Source organism: Pollicipes pollicipes, unplaced genomic scaffold, assembly GCF_011947565.3.
Source record: "Pollicipes pollicipes isolate AB1234 unplaced genomic scaffold, Ppol_2.1 Scaffold_1600;HRSCAF=1878_pilon_pilon_pilon, whole genome shotgun sequence".
NCBI classification, from domain to species: Eukaryota; Metazoa; Arthropoda; class Thecostraca; order Pollicipedomorpha; family Pollicipedidae; genus Pollicipes; species Pollicipes pollicipes.
The window spans coordinates 89,277-107,589 of NW_023595962.1; the positions used below are offsets into that span (position 1 = coordinate 89,277).

The 18,313-nt window shown below is 55.6% G+C and overlaps 1 pseudogene; it reads right to left on the reverse strand.

Moving 5' to 3' along the window:
* LOC119092220 (transcription factor p65-like) overlaps positions 1-18,313 on the reverse strand; it is an 89,025-nt pseudogene that overhangs the window by 6,505 nt on the left and 64,207 nt on the right.

Sequence of the window (18,313 nt, forward strand, 5' to 3'; positions counted from 1 at the left end):
TGCTTTTTTTCATTTCTGCTGGATACTTTCTCGGCATACCTGACATTCTGGTTACATTTTCCTGCTATGTTTTTGAGCTCCCCATGCCAGTCAAACCTACCTGATATCTGCACCCCATGGTACTATAATTCTACCTTTTTTAATGAAAATCTGCCTCTTGTCGTCCACATGATTGAACCATTAATGATATCAGCCATTTGCCACACTAGCAATCTATTGAGCATACCTTCTGAAAAATTGCATTCGTTTGGCTAGAACAGTCAACGTATTAATATATAACCACGCCATCAGCAAGTGAACGCATATCACAATTTTATCCTTCGACTTTGTCATGCATGTACACAATGAGCAACAAAGGTATTAAGTCACTACCTCGAGGCACCCCAGAACTTCAAAAACAATTTCCGAATGGACGCTGTCCAGGCTCACTTTCCGTGTTTGATTTGAAACGAAGGAAGCCACCCATCCGATTAGTGAACTGTTCATCCAAAAATATGTTAACTTCTAAAGAAAACGTTTTGGGAAGTTTGCCAGATGCTTTACTGAAACTAAGGAACACTAGATCAACACTTGTTTCTCATCAAACGCTAACCCTATTTCATCCACGAACACCAACAACGATGTCTCACGTGAGACAAGTCTCGTCCACACAACGCGGGTGTTAACATCCCCTTAGCGTCGCAACTCTGACAAAATTTGGCTCGGACTGAAAAAACGTCCTGTCGGTTTGTGACGTCACACTTGCCACCCACCGGCGGAGACGGCTGAGAGAACTGCTGGTGCAGTCCAGGATCGTACAGCTGCGCCTCCGCCCCCATCTGTGGAGCATGTTCACGTTCAGAAGTCACCACATTCGGCCACGATCCGAGGTATTTTCCCCTCTCCTGCTATGCGCCTATGTCAGCGGCACGCGGTTGGGGGATCCCATTCATGCGGTTGGGGATCCTATTCATCAGAGTCGCCTTTCTAACAGCATTCAGTCCCGATCGAGATTTGTTCCGAGGCATCGCGGTTTATGGGGCCAGATGCGTCACTCACGGGCGGAGACGGCTGTGGGTACGACGGCTGGTGCAGTGTGGCATCGTACAGCTGCGGCTCCGTCCCCATCTGTTGGACAATTTCACAATTAGAGGTTACCCCAGTTGGCCACCACCCAAGGTGCGAACTATTTGACCCTCTCCCACTATGCGCGGACGTCGCGGGCACGGGGCCCAGGAACCCCACTAAGAGAGGCGCATGTGTTTTGTCCCATTCACTTCATCACGAATGCTTCTGCCGTTCTCAAATTTCTTACATCGCCGGTCATTCAGAGTTGTCCAATGACTATTCGGCCATGTAAAAAGACACTTGCCGATGGTTGGTATGAAGACGGCGGCAAGTAATACGGCGCCGCCTGCGGCTGGTTTCGCATCTGCTGTTGATGCTGTTGCTGCTGTGGCGGCTGCTGTTGCTGCGGCTGCTGCTGCTGTTGTTGCTCCATCATTACTCGGCTTTGAAAGCCTGAGTAGTTCGCTGTGCACGATATGGAGTGTCACCACTGGGACGGCCGTGCCCAGGTCAACATGAGCTCAGTCATGCTTTTTGAGACCAGACTTGAGCTTGATTCGATAAGGCTCAGTACCGAATCAAGGATAGTGCAAGTTTCCTGTGAATCAAGCTCCAAAACAGTCTCCACGTTATGGCTTGATTCACAGATTTGGTTCAATTCTTGCCCTCTTGAAACAGCAACGTTGAAAGTTCATTAAAGCTTCGAAGAATGGTAGTTTCAGCTACTCCAAACGAGTCCAAATCAATATCAGCCCAAACTTCACTGAATTTTTACACCCTTATAGCAGTGATAGCAAATGGCATGGCACGACAAATGACGTCACCGGAAAGGGCCTAGCACGTCATTCGTGCTATTCTTGTGACGTCATTCGCGGTGACGCAATCCTCGACACCGGAGACATCGAACAGCGCCACGGCCAGGCCAACACCGAGGGGAGAGCCCACGCCCCTATGTCACACGTGCCGCCGAGCGCGCTGCGCCCAGTCTCGTACCTTGTTCCATTTGCAAGAAAGTCTCTCTTAGCTCGCGTTCAGATTGTGGTACCTAAAAACGTGAAGTTGGTCATGAGGTTCCACGCGGCGATCGGCGTCACACCGCTCTCCCCGTGGCGCGACACATTTGCTTAAATCTGGACGTGCTAACTCACACCTCTTGGCAATAAGAGCGTCTCGGTCTCGATCCTCGCCCAATCGAAATATTCCGACGGAAAACACGAGCAGCCGCGAGTTCCTGCAAGTATTCGACATCTCGAAAAATGCTAGTTGAAAGAACGCTATCCGTATTACAAAAACTGACAGTAAATAAATTGATGATGTGAATGGATGATTCACGTGAGTAGAATGCAACCAAAATTAATCTTGAACACGACGATGAGTTCGAAAGAAATGAGATGTGAAAACACGATTGAAAAATACGACAATCCGTTTGGAGACAATAAATGGCACTCACTTCGAACTGGAATGACCTTCCCGCGCATGAACCTCCTGGTGAAAAAGAAAACAACACATAAATAACAGACACGAAGGGTGAAGAAGAAACATCTTTTAACAAGAAAAACGGGTTGGTATCTACATCACATTTCTTACCAACATGAACAACACACACAAAAACGTAACTGTTCGTTCCGGATGCGGTCCCTTCTGAGGCCCCGTGAAGGGCCTCTGATTCGCGTCACGTGTCACGTAACGTCACGCCGTCATAACTGATGAATGCTGCAGATTGACGCGCATCACTGTGCATCGCTTGTCTTTCATCGTGGTGTGCGTTCTCCACTGACGTGCTGAAGTGGTGAAAAAAACACGACGAAATTGACTGACTATTCAACCTGCCATCAGCTTTTAAGTCCACGAAGAGGATTCAGGAATTTCCTTCGACACTTCCGTATGATGCCTGTCTTAAAGAGTCACCGTCTAATTGTCTAAACGTAAACGAATGGATGTAAATAAACAAACATCGGAGAAAAGGACATTTAAATCATTGCGAATGTCAATGCATGTGTGCTTGAATCACACGCATGCACATGCGAGCATGTCGACCAAGCACCTTGGGACCCTATGAAACCGGAACGGGTCAAGAGCTACGATGCAAGCCAGACCAACGGCGCATCTGCTTGCTTCGTCGCCTTCAGTGGTTGATGTGGTTGACGTGGTTGTGATGTCCTGACGTGGTTGTGATGACGCTCGTCACGCGGCCGACCGTCAGCACAAGGCAGCCGGCTAATTCTGCTCAAATGAGACATTCAGAGCCGGCGTGCCTGACCTGACCTGACCTGACCTGACCCGACCCAGGCGCACTCCATCGCCGCAGCCTCCGCCGGCGCCCCGCGGGCACGCGCGGCGGCGCTCTTGGCTGGTCAAACATCGCCCTGGTAACGCCACGTGATCAATACACGCAGTCGCCGCCGGATCGAGGCGCTACCTTGGGAGCGCCTCCCCCCCCCCCCCCCGTCGTTACGGCAGAGCTCGGTGGCGGCGTCCGATCACAACCCCGCGCTTACTGACACAAACCGTCCGTGGTGCTGTTCGCCTTACGACTGGGCGTGTCGTACTTACGGATGTACGTTACCGCCAGTGCCTGCGCACGCCGATGCACATGAGTCCGCTGGCCAGCGTGCCCAAACGTATGCCGCTGTATGCCGCACATATATGCCGCTGTACGCCGCGCGTGTACGCCATTGTATACCAGACATACATGCCGCCGCGTGCTGCACATGTATGCCGCTGTATGTCGCACACGTATCCCAATGTATGCCGTTGTGTTACATTATGCCGTATGCTGCTGCATGCCGCTATATACCATACATGCATGCCGCTGTGTGTCGCACATGTATGCCGCATATGTATGCCGCCGTGTCGCTCATACGCAGTGTCTGGCGCTTACTGATACTAGTGAGGCGAACGAGCGGCCGTGACGCATACACGTTACGTCGGAACGGTGACGATGCAGCAGTCGATGTTGGAAAAGCTGGTCGGTAACAGCTCACCCCACATCCCGTCCCGTCCCGTCCCGTCCCGTCCCGTCCCGTCCCGTCCCGCCGTCCCGTCCCGTCCCGTCCCGTCCCGTCCCGTCCCCACTCCATTCAATCCCATTCCATTCCATTTAAGCCTATCCCGTTCCGTCCCATTCCATTTCATTCCATTCCAATCCAATCCAATCCAATCCCATCATGCTCGTGTTATGTCGATCTGACTGCCGTTTGCTTTACAATTTGAGTGTGTCGTGGACGTGGATGTGCGACGGCAAATCCACTAACCCTTATGAGGGCGACGCGGGAACGGCATGAAAAAGCGGAGCTTCGGACCGGGCGCGAACCCACGCCCTTTCGGCGTGAGAGAGCGGAGGTCGGGCACGCCCTAGACGCCGCTCCCAGCCGTCCATCTGGCCGACGTTACCAGAAGGGTTCCCGAACCTCGGCACCGCCCCGGGGCAGGTTCGACCACCCCATTCGCCCTGGCCGAGGGGGCCTTTACCCAGCGCGTCGCAGTGCTCCCGTGTTCGGTTGCTTCAAAAGAGAAGGCGTTACGTGATCAGGCAGCCTCGGTGATACCGTTACGGTAGCGGAACTGCTACGGTTGTGGACCAGGCTGCTTGGCACAGACCGCCGACAGTCTGCGGACAGTCTGTGTCCGCGCAGTCTGCGGACACAGACCGCCTGGGACGGTCGCGGCCCACAAACACGTCGAAGCACCACTACCGGGACGTCCATGGTCGTCTGCGTGAGATGTGAACCGCGTTGCTCATAATCCCTGGGTCTGATGTTCCCGAGGCTCTGGTCGTGCCGGATGGACGACACAGAGTGAAGCCGCTGCGAGCCCACGGGTCGCTTGGCTCAGCTCGGCCCCGTTGTCAGGGGGGGGGGGGGCATGTCCCCCTCATTGACCCTCCTCTTGGCAACATCCCTAATTTAAGGCAAGTGGAGAAGATCTCGTTGGTTTCATCGTGATTGCCGACGATCTTTTTGGGCTCCCAATCAGGCAGTTATGATGGCCGACGTTGGTCCTTTTGGGCGAAGCAATACCACGTCTGCATGGCATCCAAATGTGGCCAAATCTTTGATAAAAAATCCTCCGGCGTGTTACGCTCAGCCTGGCCTGCACAAACAACAAAGAAAATGATGGCGCTGCTTCTGCTGATCGAGATGATGATAATGGCAATGCAACCACTGAAGTTGGGGCCAAAGGCTACCACCAACGGCTCCACCTATCACTGAGATGAGCTGATGCCAAGCGAGCCCTCGCCCTGTGTTGTGTGTTGCTGTTGTGTTGTGTTGCTGTTGCGTTACTGTGTCTTGCTAAACGAGCCACCTGATTCAAGCAGCACTTACCATGCGATGACACCGACCCCGCGTATCGAGTACCTCCCCATCCGCAGAGGCCTCGGCGGTGGGCGGCAGCCCGAGCTGGGCGGCGACGACTCCCGTGTGTGACAGTGACATCATTGATTCGCAGCGACCGTGACGTCATCGGTTTGTGGCAACCACCGGACTGCGGCAGCCATCGGACATCGCTGGCTTTGGCTAGTGCATGAGTCAGTGACGGCTTGCGCTACCTTTTTGCAAGGGCTTAGCGCAAGAATCGTTTTAAATGTATCGAGGTGATCCGCTGTGGCGTCCTAACGAATATTCTTGACCTCCTCCGCATCATCAGAGATCCCTACTGGGAACAGATACCACGTTCGACCAAAGGTTTAAAGAAAGACATTACAATGGAGATATTCACATAGCACTATGCGTTTGCAATATGCTATGTTTAGATTACCCTTGCTTGCAAATTTCGGACCTTTCAAGACAACGTCCGCTGCTCTAAACAACTACGACTATCATGACTAATTTCCTATTATTGATTTTCAATTTCCGACAACAAACAAAATCGGCGTGACAAAAAGCCCGCATTTTAGTAACGGCTGCGCTTCAGCAAAACAAGCACCCATCTTTAGATGAATGCGATCATTGCAAGATGCCATCCAAGCATTGACCTAAATTCTAGTGTGTGCCGCGCGTTAAGGCTCCGTGAACAGGACTGCAAATGAACCGACGTCGTCCCAGTGACGTCAGAGAGATGCCGTGACACGCCCGAGATGCGAGTTCGTTCCTCGATGACGTCACTTTCTGTTCGTTCCCTGGTGACGTCACTACTCAGTTCGCTCCCGATGACGTCACTGCTCAGTTCGTTCCCCCGGTGACGGCACTACTGGTTTCGCCTCGTCACCTTCGGCATTCGGCGAGCAGCAATCGCGCTGTCGGATGGCGCAGCCGGGCGGGGACCCTGACCCCGCTGTTGCCACGTGCTGTTGACACTGGCCCCGCTGTTGCCACGTGCTTAGTCTCTCTACTGACCTCAAACGAGGTCAAAAGAGGACCCCGAACGAGCCGTAGCCGGACAGGTCACCACATGACCCCGTGTGGGCCAAATGACCGCACATCGGTAACCACATGGCGCCACAAGGGTCGCGACATTACATCACACGGCTCAGAGCGTGACCCCAGACGGTTCACATGACCCCAGCGGGTCACACGACCCCAGAGAGTCGCATGACCCCACACAGCCCGCTAAATGTCATGACACGGGACAGATAACATGACACGGGTCACATGACCCTAGACAGATCGAAAAATAACATGTCACGGGACGGATGACACCACACGGGTCACATGACCCCAGACGGATCGAAAAGTGACATGACACGGGACGCGCGCCAACGCGCAGGTCACATAACACCCACGGTCACAATCTCACGCGGCCAGAACACGGCATAACCTTTCCGATGGGTGGGGTCCGGTTCAGGGACTGGATCACTGATCCGTGAACTGAATAGCTGATTCATTTTCACCGTGTACAACACGGCGTCTTCGCGCTGGCATCAACAGGTGGACGATCAGCTGCTCACAGCAGGCAGATGTCGTGACATTCCATTTCCGAATGTGTTAAAAAAGCGAGCTCAACAGGCCCGTCTGTCAGAGAACGATCTTCAAAGGTTCAGAGATGGCCAAGAACGTGATGTCCTCGGATGACATCAGGACCGCCCACAGCGAGACAAAAAAAAAAAAACGGGCAGGAGGTCGAGATCGGGATAAAAACCGTTTGCCTTCACAACAATGGCGGACATTTGCCATTCGTATGCCCCAATCGGAGACCAAGGTCGCTGTGACGTCACGAAGATTCACAAACAGGACGAAGACAACTGGAGAGTCCAGCCGGGACAGAAATCGCTGGTCCGGAAGGCCTTAAATCGAACCTCCACCACAATGTCCGTAACAAAGCTCCAGAACTATGGCCACGCGACGCGGAATATCATTATTTGGTGATATATCAAACGACGGTAGAAATCAAAGGAAAAAATCAAAGAAATGGAAGACAGTCTATCTAAATAGGGTGGAGACGAATCATGATTTGATACTGAACGATGTATAGCGAGAGAATATCAATATGACAAGACACAAGTGTAAAAAATGAGTTAATAATAGTAAAAACAATGCGGCAATAATGTTCATAAAAGCAACTCTCACCAAACCAAACCAAATCACCAGAAACAGATCAAACCAGACTATAGTATTGCAGACGGAAGAAGTGGCAAAGGATGTCACGCTATCAAAAGACAGAACGGAAGTAGTGGCAAAGGATGTCACGCTATCACAAGACAGAACGGAAGTAGTGGCAAAGGATGTCACGCTATCAAAAGACAGAACGACGCCGAACAATGTATACCGATGTGAAACGAGATCCCAACCTAAACGGCCGATTTCACGTGACTTTTAGGCGAAACAGCTTCTGGAACACTGCAGTGGCATCAGTGCGCAGGACTAACTAGCCATAATTCCAAGGCGGAGCTAGTAGCACCATGATACGTCCGTTGTGAAAGTCCAGCCTGGCGGCACGCTTTGGAATGACGCCCGCATTTCTGTGCGAATGTCGGGAAACATTTCTACATATGCGCGGATCTCAACACATCTGGACCGGGGATCTTTGCGTCTCGTTGTAGGGTTGTTTTGCGCACCCCGATGTTTTCTCGGCCCCAATGTGGCACTCCCGTCACCAAATGGACCTTGGAACTCACCAAAAAGCCGCACAAGCCCTTCACACCTCGTTGACTATGATTTCGCTAGAATGTCATGAAGTTCCGATTCTGCTGGACAACAAATTACGGGAATGTCCAGACACATTGAGACACTGCTCGCGATATTCAAACGTCTACGAAATTTCTAACAAAACCTTGAAATCTCGAGACGCCTGTGAAAACATCTGAAGCCTTGTGGAGACCTCTTGAGATCATTGGATAGTTCCCCCATGCACCCACAGCTGAATCAATGAGATAGCCGCCACCTAGACCGCCGGACCGTCATACTCAATCGCTTCATTTTCTAAAAAAAATCCGCCTTCGTTCCAGCATCCTCACTAACAACACCCACATCCAAAAGAGAGCAGGGAGAGACAGAGAGAGAGAGAGAGAGAGATAAAGAGAGAACGGGACAGAAGGGAGAGGGGGGGGGGGGAGACACAGGGACTACAGGCGGCAAGTGCGGACTTAGTGTCAGCGATGTTAGCCCTCCAAAAGGGCGTCATCCTCGTACAAATGGTGTTACCCTTGTCCGGATCGTGTCTCCCCGGGCCAAAGCACGCCCCGACCCAAGCGTGGCCATTCTCCACAGCGGTGATCTGCAGTTGGACGACATCCAGGTCATTTCCCAGCATGTCCGCCGCCCATTCCATGCCTTGGCAGTGACACACGTGCTGAAGTGGGCCCCGGCAGGCGCGTTATCACTCAGGACAGGCCGTCGACGAGCCGGGCCGTGACAGTGGGAACAGTGGCCGTCGACGAGCCGGGTGCGTGACAGTGGGGACAGTGGCCGCAACGGTGGGAACAGTGGTCGTGGCAGTTGGAACAGCGACCGTGACAGCTCGAATAGTGGCGAAAGCAGGCCTAACAGCAACCATGACAGTTGGCAGTGGCCGTGACAGTTGTGGCGAAAGCAGTCGGGACAGTGGCCGTGACAGCTGACAGTGGCCGTGACAGCTGACAGTGGCCGTGACAGCTGACAGTGGCCGTGACAGCTGGCAGTGACCGTGACAGCTGACAGTGGCCGTGACAGCTGGCAGTGGCCGTGACAGCTGGCAGTGGCCGTGACAGCTGGCAGTGGCCGTGACAGCTGGCAGTGGCCGTGACAGCTGACAGTGGCCGTGACAGCTGGCAGTGGCCGTGACAGCTGACAGTGGCCGTGACAGCTGACAGTGGCCGTGACAGCTGACAGTGGCCGTGACAGCTGACAGTGGCCGTGACAGCTGGAACAGTCGCCCTGACCGTTGTCGTGACAGAAAACAATACCTTGGTCCGTGGAGAGTGGAGTGACAGTGACCATGCCAGTAAGTAGAGCGACAGCAACAACGGCAGCTGTTGCGGTGACCAGTGCAATGCGGTGGAGGCGAACATGCCGGACGGCCTGGCAGAGGAGGCGAACATGCCGGACGGACTACCTAGTCGCTGAGTCTGAAGAGCGCGTGCGCAGTGAATTCCATTCAGCACTTCAGCAGGGAAACTGGGTAACGGCCTACTTCCAAGAAACGATTACCTCGTTCGACATGCTGGCTCACGCCTGATGTCACGCCTGATGATGTCAGGCCTCCTGATGCCCCGCACGAGCAGCAGAACCACCAGCCATTGAGCGCAGCGACGCGGCGTCTTCGCCGCGTCCAGAGGCGCACCCAGGATCCGCAAACGTGGAGCCAGCAAGAATGCAGTGGACGCGAACCGTCCTCGCGCCAGGACGGCGACGAAGACGTGCCCCCCGCCTCTGCCGCTGGACGCGCCGGTGACACGCGGCGCGGCCCGGGAAGGCGTCACGGGCCGCCGAACACATGGGGCTTGGCCGGACGTTTCCAACTGCGTGGGCCTCCAACGCAGCTGTAATTCTTCTGAGGCCAGAGGCGAAGAGGAGTGCGACTGCACGGCGAAGAAACGAAGAAGTCGCCTCGGGGCAACCGGGTCGACGAAGGACACCGCCCGCGCGGAAAACCGCTCCTAACCCTTCCGGCCACCATCGGTCATCAGGCCTTGTTACGGGTCACCATCTCAGCTTTCTAGAGGAAGCGTGCGGCATATCGTATTTGGGAACATAGAGTTTTGGCTTAAACCCAGCCTCTTGATCAACACCGAAGGAAGGAAGAATCACGCGTGAAATGCACGGCAGGCGGTGGGAAGTGCACTAGCACTTCAGCAAACGCAGACCCTGACGCATGCAGAAACGCTTCCTGGAGCAGACTGCAACGCGATCAGGGAGCGCGTGCCTCAAGCGCCAGGTTCGACGCAAAATACTACTTCGGCGCACGGCACCTGCGCTTAGGAAGACTCAGATGGTGTCTCTCTGCGCAAAAGATGTTGGAACTGGTGTTCCCAGTTCACAGAAATCGGGAGGCAGAGCTGCGAACCAGTGTACACGGGAACCAAACGCCTGGCGTTACGCTTTTGGAAATTAAAAAAAGAAGAAGCCTCACAACGCAGCGCACCCGAGAAACACTGCAGGGAAGCCTTTCCAGTAGAACGATGGAACTAGTTCTCTGAATTCCTTAGCGCGAAAACCAGTGCGGAACACGCGACTCTGATACAAAACTGATCCTGGATTCAAATCCGCCACACTCTTCGCAAAATTCAGCGCAAACAAACAAAGGCTTTATATCTATTTTCGGTGAGGTACCGTGGCTCTCGATGCCCTTAGGGACGAGCAAATTTCATATCGCGACATCGTCTCACGACAGTCGCAAAACAGCCTACAACGTAAGTAAGCTCAGTGGAACTTCCGTTGGACTGCGGGGAGTTCCGTGTGCATTCTTCTGGACCCGCACCTAGAATTTTGGCAAACATTCAGGGGGCGTGTTCAGTTTCCGCCACGGGCCGGAGTCTGCAAAAGTTGACGTTCATGCTTCTCAAACCGTCGCTGGCTTCAGAACAACTACCGGCCCTGGTAGGAGCGCAATGCGGAATGGGGACCGGCAAACACGGCACGGAGCAGGATAATCGACTGTCGGGAAAGCTCGATATTCATGCAATCTGAACAGCTTAGTCGCCGGTGCCGACATCCCAGAGAACGCTCAAAGTATATCCACTTGATCGGAACGGGTGTGAGAGGTTGAGAGAGAGGTTTGGGAGGCCTGTCAGGGGTTGTGCAAGTCCGCAAACACCTTCGGACGTGTAACACTGCTCATGAAAAGATAGAGATAATGGTCTCGTTACATGTCATTACGATGCTGAATGTAAGGTGCAGCAAACAACATAACGATCAGGAAATGTTCAGATGATGAAGTAAATAAAAAGTGCGGCATTTCGCACCAGCTAAGATCTGCTTTGGCGGAGTGCCACACCGACATCAGTCGCTGGAAACAAAGATAACAACCCCAACAAAATATTTACACCAAGCGAAGCAGAACGTGCAATATTTTGATCCGGCCCCTGAGAATTCCAAGACGCGCGATATTTTCATATCCTCACCTGTCGCAAACCTAAAAATGGCTTATATCACCAACGTAAAATTAACAAAAACGGGTAGAATGTTGCATGGCTTCTGCCAGCCCAAAGAAAGCGGCCGCTCCAGAAGAAAACGCAGCGTTAACGCTGCAAACGCTGCAAACACAAAAACTTTTACAAATATTAAGTGGAAGACGAGTGTGTAAAAACCAACTCTGATGGTATTTGAAACTAGTCAGACCTATCCACCTAAGACAAAAAAGGCGACCGGTTTACGTCAGACGAACATCAGACGAAACATCACCCTTCGCTTACGCTGTGGCAACGCGTACATGGAGAGTTATGGGACGAAACATGGTAAGGAATGGGACGAAACATGGGAGGAAAAGGGGCGGAGCCTGGAAAGTAACGGGTGGAACCTGGAAAGTAATGGGCGGAACCTGGAAAGTAACGGATAGAACCTAGAAAGCAACGGGTGGAACCTGGAAAGTAACGGGTGGAACCTATAAAGTAACGGGTGGAACCTGGAAAGTAACGGGTGGAGCCTGGAAAGTAACAGGTAGAACCTAGAAAGTAACGGGTGGAACCTAGAAAGTAAGGGGTGGAACCTAAAAAATAACGAGATCGAAAGCCGTGATCGAAGTGGACTTGGAGGAGCAACGTCATGAAATGCTCAAATATCCCAGATGCGAAATACGTGGCAACATGGACAGGACGCCGACCTTGAAGTCACGACTACAAAACCTGCCGAATAGAAGACGTGAGCAGTGAATCCACCGCAATAAAAATACCTGGATGGAGGCGAGTTTCTTTGCGAAAAATGCTGGAATAGGCATGCAATTCTACTCTGGTAGCATCTTCATGGCTGCCGGAGAAAGCATAACAAGCGCTGCAGACAATGTGCCAAGATGAACCAAGTTAATAAAAAAAGGGCAGAGCTAAAAAGAGGAAGGACGCTACAAGCCATGCTCATACGGAAACCAATGGACAAAAACCCACCAGTTGCGTGGGCTTTCTTCGCAAATGGAAACAACACGACCCCTGGGAAAACAATTTATGGCATTGGCGGAAAAATCAACTCCCACAGACAAGTCTCCATTCTCAGGGTCAACCACAGGAAAGACGACCTTGACCTACCTCGTGGCGTATTAAAGGTTGATGACGGAGCGTAATGATCCTGAGCTTATGAGGAGAGTTTACACGCCACTGCTGTTGAGTGGGGCAGATGGTCTCCCAAAGATAACAAAGAGGACATCGATCAGTCAGAAGAACAAGACCAGGAGAATCAGATCAGGAGAACAATACTTACACTTCACATATTCACGGTATACAACGGGAGACTGTATGCGACGAAGAAGTGCATTTTTGCTAGGGCATGGAAAGTAATGGCACGAAGGCACATTCGTAACAAACTTACGAATACAAACTTCGGGACGGAAATCGTGGCTATGACGTACTACATGTGCAGACTGGAATATACCACCGAGCACATATAACCAGGACGGATTTCTTCACTTCGCTATCAGCATGCCAGTGCATGTCAAGGTATGTTAGGCCGATGAACTACATAGAGAAATGCAGAAAAAGCACGGACCGCCACCAAGGGAGAAACTAACGTTGTCGAAGAAAAAGTGGCGGACAGACACAACTAAGACGTGGCGATGTCAAGCATCAATGTGACAGGCAACTTGACGTTATGAGTCAATTGATAATTATTTTCATGCAAACGAATATGGTGAATCTCAATACGCGTCCAAAATTTGACTAATACTTTCCTTCGTACGCCGCGCTAACGGCTTAAAGAACTTGCTAGTGAGGAGATTGCAATGAATTAGTAATGTTGCCAATAAAATAAATTAAATGAGACAAGGAGGAGCCAGCAAATGGCACGAGGCATCATAGCCAGGTAGATAGGCGTGTTCAAATAAGGATTAGTGAGGAGAAGGGAATGAGTTCCCGGCGCTGCTAACAAAATAAATGAAATCAGACAAGATGGAGCCAACAAATAGCAAGACACATAACCGGGTAGATGGTTATATACATGTCAGTCAAACAGTTAAATCGGGAAGATATCGAACTATGTGGCTAAAACGGAGGGCGAGATTCTCCTCCAACCATCACGCCGTTGCCATGCTCGTCATCATGTTCATGGTCATAGTAGCCAAAATGAAATGACAAAGGCCCAGTGGCGATTTGTCTTCGTTGGATGGACTCTACCTGTCTGCGTGAGCATTATTCTGCCCAAGCAGCGTATTCAAGCACCAGTGCGGATAAAGCCCTACTGAACAAATACTTTCACAAGCAAAGTGTGAATGCAAAGGTGGGCCCGCTTAAAGTCCCGTTCATTTGCGATGGAACGTAGCGGCCAAGAAGCCACCTGGCACTACTGTGCGGCAGGCAGGCAGGCCTATTGAAACTGACGGCACACACTATGTAAAACGACACGAATATCAACAGCCAACGGGGTACATGAGCGGCTGCATCGCGCCAGCTAAAACTACGTCAAGAGACCAAAAGTCGCCCGTGAGCAAACTAGAGAAGCCCTTAAAGGCATTTTCGTGAGCAGCTCTTCTGGACCTCGGCTGACCAAGTCCATCCGGGTTTGCAAGGTCGAGGAGGGAAAGGAAGGCCCCAGAGCACACTGCGATCACCGACGCTACCCTGAGGGACGGCCAGGCCCGTGGCCCCCCTCTGACGACGCAGTGGAGCGGACTTCACGGCGCGCCGGGCGACGAGCGGCCCAACTTCGAAAAAAGCCGAAGCAGACGCCAAAGTAGCCAGAGAAAACGCGTGACGCGGCAGGCGAGCTCACCACCGAGCCTCGCTCAAAAGCAGGACATCGCGAAACGACCAGCACGGCCAGCCCCGGGAGCTGATGGGGAACGCCGGTGCTGGTGCTGGTGCTGGCGCAGGCGCTGGCCCGCGCCCGCGACATCTGCGGCGTCCGGCGCACCGACACACCAACGTGGATCTGCAGATAACTCACACACACACATGATCTGCGATGCGACATCGTCAGAGGTGGAACACGCGGGGTACGGTCAAGTACGATTTGTGCAGTGAGGCGGCGTACAAAAGGACACGGCAGGACAACGGCACAACGGCATCAGCGGGTGGAACGGCACACAGCGGACGCCCCCAGCAGCGCCCCTTCTGGCACTGTCGGCGCGGTCCGCCCCTACCAAGCACGTGGCAATCAGCGGGGCTGCGGGGCCCAGCTCGCTCTCCCACCCGACCCGCCTCAGCCGCCTGTGTCTGGTATCAACGCACTCCTCCGCTCCTCTACCATCCTCCGCTCCTCTGCCCACACGAGCGGCGACCCTCTCACGTCTGTATTAAAATAGCATTTCACAGGAACAGTGACAAACGACCGCACCACGAAGGCAGGAGGTCGGGCACCGCGCGCTCACAGGATCCGACAGGCAGACCGGCGCACCAGCGGCGTGGCGTTCGGTGGCGCGCGGCGGCTGGAACTGGCGCGCGCGCCGACTGTACACGGGTCACGAGGCCGCACATAACGCCGGGGTCGCCCCCCTCCCCACCACGCCGGCGGCAGCCTGGGGCGCCAATACAATTCGTGACTGAAATCAACACCAGGCTACGCTCTAATTTGTGACTAAGCTGATCACTTCGGCATCCTCGTCGTTGGGGTAAGCGGCGTGGTTTGGTAAGAGCGCAAAACAAACTTTAAAACAACGCGATGGCGATATTCGCCACAGGGAACAGCGCATGTCTCGCCAGCAGGAACTGAACCAGCCTTCGGTTGGTTTACATCACGGACTGCTCGCGCTTCATGCCGTGATCGGCTGTTCACACAGCTGACACCGAGAGCTCAGCAACACATTCTAGTACCTTAGAACAACAACCCAGACCAACGGCGCACGAAACAGCAATAACATGTCACCTTAGAGGCTACATCAACAACGGCTTAGGATAGCTGCGACTAACCTTTAAAACGTTTCGATTGCGTGCTATATTGCACTTGTTTGAACCCCGTCTTGCGGTCGGGACTAGACGCTCGATATGGGCGGACCAGCAGGGGGGCGGTCCCGTCACCCGTTACTCGTCAGGGGGGCGGTTCCCGTTATGTGCGGCCCCGTTGCTTTCAATATTCACCGGATAACACAGACTTGACGGCCGGCGCCAGTGGCTGCCGGCCGCCTCCACCACATCTTGCTGAACGAAGCACGCCGCGCGTCTCGGCCGCCCCTCCCGGTGACGTCACCGCCCGCTAAAGTGACGTCACGGCCGTCCGCGACCGCTCGGAACAATATTACCCGTACTGCGCCGAGATACAACGCACAACCGGGATGCGGCACCGCGGGACTCTGCGCGCAGACTCCGAGGCGGAGTCATCGACTCGGAGTCGGAGTCGGTCGTGGCGCTTCCCCAAGCTGGGCAACGGGAGCAGGCACTCCATGATGGCTCGTGGGCGTTTGGCCCTGTCCCCAACGCCCGCAGACACCCCTGGACGTCTGATATCATTGTGACGCAGCACCACGCAAGGCGCCGCCGGCAACGCCAGTAAAAATCCCGTGCTTGTATCGGATGACGTCACAAAGACGTCATCTCGACACCAATCCTAGCCGGCACAGTGAGATCGCTTTTAAATTGTCCGCACAGGCACTCGCACAATATGGCCGACTTGGCACCGAGCCAGAACGGAAGCATGACTAGCGAGGCCTCCTCTGTGCGCGAGAAGACTGATAAACTAGACACAAACATTCACTGTCCGCTAACGATGCTAGCGACACAAGCACGCGCACAGAATTTCGTGGGAAGTCGATCACAACTCCCCGAGAACGGTCACGCTTGCCAAGTCCACCCGGACGGGACGGTTTGACTGGTCATTGACTGGTCATGACTGGTCATTGACTGGTCATGACTGGTCATGACTGGTCATGACTGGTCATTGCGGCTAAGCCATACAGGAAACCACCCGCCAGCGTGTCAGCCGCCGACACTGGCTAACAAGGACGCTGCGGACGCAGACGTCTGACTTTGCCCGCGGCATCGACACGTGGCGCAGCGCGGCGCAGCAGCGGCGCGGCGAGAAGACCCTCAACGACACGGCCAACGACACGTATCACGTCACAGCGAACGACACTGTATCACAAGTAACGACGGCGACGCCCGACGCGCGCGGGTGCCGCACGCTCCCAGGGCGGTGCCGTTTGTACGTCAGCCACGCCAGATACCAGACACGGTCCGAGGGGGTCGGGTGGGGGCCGCGCCGCGCGCCAGCCAGCAACGCCCCGTGGAAGCCGCCGCCGCCCGTCCCAGCCCCGCCCCTGCCCACCACCGGGCCTGCACTAGACGGAGCCGGACTGCGCCAGCGACGCCCGCCCGTTGGCAGCGGCGTCGCCCGCCAGTCGGCTCACATCAAAGCTGATCTTGACCTGCCCGGCCGCCGTGTTGACGTAGTCGACCACCTGGCCGCCGGCCGGCTCCGACCCTGACCCGGCGTCTATCACCAGGCGGCCCTCGCCGGCCGCCAGCCGCTCGACCGGCCAGAGCGACTCCTCGGCCGGCGCTGGCGAGCCGCAGGCGCTGGGCGCGCGCCGCTCGTACGGCGAGAGGCGCGCCGCGGCCGCCTCGCGCGCCTTCTCGCCGCGGCGCCGCTCCGGCGCCGCGGCCGGCGCCGCCTCGCCGCCGGCGCGCAGCCGCTCGGCGCCCGCCTCGCGCGCCGCCTCCGCCGCGCGCGCGCGCTCGCCGTCAGTGAACTCGCGGTAGGCGGCGCCGTAGCGTCCCTCCTCGACGGCGCGCTCCAGGCGGCGCCAGTGCTGGCTGCGCGCGGCCGCCGGCGGCACGATGCGGATTAGATCCGGCGGCGCAGAGCGTGGCTTGTGCCCGTGCCCCCCGCCGCCGCCGCCGCCGCCGCCGGGCGCCAGCGAGCCAAACTCCGGCCGTACGGCGATGCGCCGCCGCTCGGCCGGTTCGGCGCTCTGCACCACGGTCGGTATGCAGCCGGTCGGGAACGGATAGCCGGGGTCGGCTGGCGGCGACGGCCAGGCCCTGCCAGCTCCGCCGCCGCCGCCGCCGCCGCCGCCGCCGCCGCCGCCATCGCCGCCGCCGCCGCCATCACCGCCGCCGCCGCCGCCACTACCCCCGCCGCCGCTTCCACCGCCGCCTCCACCGCCACCGCCGCCACCGCCGCCGCCCACCGACAGATCCATGACACCCTCTGGCGTCAGACTCTGCGGATGCGTCTGCGGCGGCGGAGGCGGCGGCGGCGGCGGGGGAGGAGGCGGAGGAGGCGGCGGCGGCGGAGGCGGCGGCGCCGGCGGCGGAGACTGCGCGGCGCGACGCGCCCACTGTCGCGCCGGATCGCGCACCGCGTACCGGATCACGTCTGCGTTGGCACAGTAGCGGCTCGGCGCCGGCGCAGTGACGGCGTAGCGCCCGTCGGACGCCACGTAGCGCGGCGGAGAGTCGTCACCGCCGGGGTAGCCGAGCGCGTGCAGCGGCTCTCTGCCGATCAGGCGCGGCGAAGGCTCACCTGCCACGTCGAACGCCTGGCGCTTGTTGCTGTCCGAGTGGTCTTGCGTCACCGCCAGTCGCTTGGGCGTGCCTGCAGGCCGACGACGGGGTCAGAGCGTCAGAGCAGGGTCTGCGATCCGCGCCAGACGAGATCGCATCGGTCGGGGGGGGGGGGGGCAGAGAGAGTAGGGGTGGGGGTGGGCGTTGGGGGAAGGGCTACGAGCCGCTACGGACCGTGACACACACACACAGGTCATAGGTCACAGGTCACAGGTCACAGGTCACAGGTCGCACAGGACGGACCGTTGGACATGCAGATCCGGCGAGAGGGGC